The following is a 4,428-nucleotide window of genomic DNA, read 5'->3' on the forward strand; positions in this document are numbered from 1 at the left end:
TAAAACTATCAATGTCGATATCACAAGTATTTTTGAATGTCTACACCACATTACCTCTCATACTGAGTTTATAGCCAATTTAAAATCCATAGTCTTTTCTCCTCTTTCTTTTTAAAAAAAGGATGCTCTGCCGCTGAGCTCCATTGCCATCAGCATGCGCTTCGGTAGTTGGGTTTTCAGAGAGCGTACAGGAGTTTACATCTGTCCCTGCGACATTATATCATCTCAGCTGCTCCTCGCCTCAAAGGGCTGGGCTCATTTGGGATGCTCACTCTGCCTTCCAGCGTGTGTGGTGAAGTGTGCTGAGCCTGGGGAAGTGTCTTGCTGACATCCAGACACACAGCTGCGTCTACGGCACTTCCTGTCTGTCCCTGTGGTACTGCAGAGCCTCCCGAAGGAGCGTTTTCCCGGCCTGTAGTTGGACGGGGCTGGGCCCTGCACCCTGCGGTGGAGACGTTGAAGCAAGATGCTCCCCAGCCATTCGCTGCCAGTGTTCTACAGTGCAGTCTAGGGACCACCTACGATGGAGTCTGCTGCCCCAGACCTGTAGCCTCAGGACCTGTGGGGCTGGGATCCAGGAAAATGCAGTTTAAACAAGTGTCTCAGAGACAGAAGCCTCGTGTATGGGTCAGGAACTTGGCCAAGTGTGGCTGAGGCCCAGAGCTGCCACTGACTTCCCAGTGTGGACCTCCTGGTGCTGAGGTGGCTGCCCATAAGAGACCCTCTCCTTGTCTCACAGGACCTATTGTCTTTCCTCCTGGACATGGAGTGTGGCAGGGCTTGAGTGAAGCCTGGACCTCTGGGCTCCAAACTGTGGCTTCCTTGGAAAGATTCATCCGCCCTGGAGATCTTCGCAATTTTGCTCCTCGCGCTCACTGCCGCGTTCCCAACGGACTGCTGGAGGCCAGCATGACTGGAAGCGCCCCAGAGAGACTCCTGTGGGTTACCTTGTTCTGAGCTGGGGTTGACAGTGCCCCAGAGAGAATCCTGTGGGTTACCTTGTTCTGAGCTGCGGTTGACAGCCAAGTGCCTGACTCACCTGCTCAGGAAGAGGAAACAGCACAGTGCTGTGCTCCGGAAGGCCAAGCCAGGACACCTCGACTTGGTGACCAGCAGACCCTTCACAGACCACACCACCCCGTTCTCGTGCCTCCCGTTCGCGCTTTCCAGCCTCCCGACCAGAGGTTTTCCCCTTAGGAAGAGCCCCAAGGAAGGAGGTCCCTGGTTTTGCTGGGTCTGCCTTGTCCATCAGAAACCATGGCTTTGAGTAACAGGCATGGAGTAGTTCCAGTAGCAATGTTCCTGCCTTCTGGGATCCCCTAATCCAAGTCTTCCCAGCTTGCTCCGTCATGGAAGAGCTGCTCACTGGCTGTACATCATCACCAGCTGGAGGAAGGAGGGGGCATGGTGACCCATGATCGGAGGCTGCGGTACACAGACCAGACCCTCTCCAGTCACATGTCTGCCCTAGGACTGGACCCCACCCTGGTCTCTAGTGCGGACTTGCTCAGCATTCTGGGCAGTGGGCAGTACTATGTGACTCAAGCTCAAAGGCATCTTTCTTGGCCAGGTGTAGACCCTGATTGCATTTACATACACACCTGCAAAGATGAACATGGGCAGGTAACCACAGCTGGTATGCTTCTTCATTCATGCGTTCATTCACTCAGTCATGCATACAGCCAACAAATACCAAGTTCCTACTTTGTGGAAGGTGCCGTACAAGGTGCCAAGATAAAGCAGTGAATAAGACAGAGAAGCTACCCTGGAGGAGTTTAGAGTTCAGTGAGAAAGAGAAACATTAAATTAGAGATTAGATGAAGTGCAGGGTCTTAGGATATAATCAGAAGGCATGTTAAAAATATTTCATAGACTGTATTCCATGGGCACCAGCTACAGCACAGGAGCAAAACCCTGGAGACTCTCTTCTGGGTCAGATGCTACCACCTGAATTGCAAGATCTTGGGGCCATCTGACTGATCCTGTGTTAGGGGCTGAAGGGACAGCAGCTCTTACAACGGTGAAGAAGCATTTCGACATTTTAACAACTTGGTATAACTATCCAAGGCTGTATACGGGCCTTGGATAGAACGTAAAACGGGGGGATATATAACCTGGATCAGATGTCAGGAAAGGAGATATTTAAGCTGAGATCTGAGGATGGAGTAAGAGTCAAGGATTGGTGTGGGCATTGGTGGGTTGCTGAAGAGTGTTCCAGAGAAAGCAGAAAGCACATGAGAATGCGGGGCCCCAAAGGCAAGAGCGAGCATGGTGTAACTGAAGAAACACAATTTTTTCACTCTTTCTGGCACAGAGTATAAAGGGAGATTAATGTGGGATGGGCTTAAAGGGGTACTTAGAGGTCACCAGCAACATCGAGATGGTTGAAGGGTGGGACTTTAATTTCATGGAGATTATTTTCCTACCACCCCATGGAATGGCAGATTGAAGGAAAAATTAAGTTCAATATTAGAAAAAAACTTTCATTTCCTATTTGCTCTAGGGTTTTACCCACCACGCAAGCTTGCCAGCAGAGAAAGGCTCTCTCAGTACTTAAAACACATGTTCCTTCACGTTCTTAGGTTCCTGTTTAAATGCCACCTCCTCAGAGAGGCCATCCCTGATTACTCCATGTAAAATAGCAGTTCCTCCCTCATGACCTGGCTAGCCCCCTTGCCTCACTGCACGTTTCTTACAGCAGTTATCACCACAGACTTACTATATATCTATATGTAGAGTGTAACCTCCATGGGAGTAGGGTCTTTGTTTCCCCTGCTCCTAGAACAGTCCCTGGCCTTGGTAGGTGCTCAATACATGTTTGTCGAATGGATACTGAATGAATAAGGAAAGAACCCGCGAAAGTAGTAGAGAGAAACGTTAGTGCCCAGGGAGAGGGGAGATGCTGCTTCTATTGTACAGGAGTGAAGGGAGAAAGAATGATATGAATGCAGGTGAGTCTGTAGATTTGGGGTGAACAGTTGAGGGTGTTCCTTTCTGCCAGCTTCTTTTTTCCTTTAGAAGAAGAAAGCAAAACCACGAGCTGAGATGACAGGGATGGCCGAAGGAGGGGTTGGTTTGGGAAAAGTGAAGACATTTTATATAGGAGAATATGAACACATTGCTGAGAAATATTAGGATTGGCAGATAGTGCTGATGTCAGAACTTGGCTGAGAGTGACTTTAATTATCTCTTGGTACTAGTGTGCCTGGTTGTGTGGTTTTTCTAGAACAACACTCAACTGTCCAGATGCGAGCAAAGAGATTGCAGCCAGATGATTTCCCAGGGCTAGAGTTTTACAAGACAGATGCAAAATGAGAACACCAAGGCAAGAAAGCTTTTGATATTGGTGAGCGAGTGGTTGGCGTGCTGGACCACAGAATCAAAGCTGGCTATGTAGGAAGATGAAAGGAGGATGTGGCACACAGGGAAAAATCTGGGATTAATAAGCAGAGGCCTCAGCAAGGACAAAGGGGAGATCTATGGGGAGTAGCTGAGTGGGAGAGCCGGATGGGTCAAAGGAAGTGTTGGAGAACGGAGAATCTGAAAATCCGATTCAGGCTGGATGGATCAGGTCCGTGGGCTGGTCAAGACATGTGGCGGCTTAAGCAGAAAGAAGGACAACTTTACTGGAGATGGGAATGTCAAGTTGAGGGACCTGTATGCTGAAGGGGTTTTCCACGTAAAACACTGAAGTCACCCAGGGTGATGGTGGAAAATAGGAGAGAGGAGGATCACGAACCAAAAGCCAAGGTCTTCACCGATGAGAGGCATAGTCAGGAGTCTGTGCATGGCAGTGACAGCCTGGAATCAGATGGTCTTTCATCTCGTCGGTGTAGGCATGTTCCTCCCACTTTATAAATGTCACTGTCTAAATGCCAGATAGAGTTATTCATTTTTTTTTCCCTTGACACAGAGCTGCCTGTGAGTTTTCTTTTCTGGGTTCCTTGCTTATTCTCTCCTCTTCTTGATCCACATTAATTTCCTTGATGATCTCATCAAGTGCCAGGAGTTTAAACACAAACTTTATGCTGATAGTTCCTACATGGGTCTCCAGATTGGACTTCTCGATCTTCAGCCCGTTCAAAATATTCATTAGAGTGTTCACAGGTATGTGAGATTTAAGGTGTCCAGAACCAAATCCTGCAACCCCCAAATATGCTTTTCCTTTGCTCCTGTTAGAAAGTAAATGGCAACTACATTCTTTCAATTGTTCAGCCCCAAATTGGAAAGTCCTCCTGGATGCTTCTCTCAAGGCCACATCCAACCCATTATCTAGTCTTGCTGGCTTTCCCTTCAGTAGAGAGCCAGCATCTGGCCATTGCCCTCCCTCCACTAGAAGCTATTTGCTCCGAGCACACCATCTTCTCCCACCCAGATCATTGCCTCCTAATTGATATCCTTACTTCCTCTCTTGCCCTCCTGTGGTCT

This window comes from Pteropus vampyrus, unplaced genomic scaffold, assembly GCF_000151845.1.
Source record: "Pteropus vampyrus isolate Shadow unplaced genomic scaffold, Pvam_2.0 Scaffold110, whole genome shotgun sequence".
Lineage (NCBI taxonomy): Eukaryota > Metazoa > Chordata > Mammalia > Chiroptera > Pteropodidae > Pteropus > Pteropus vampyrus.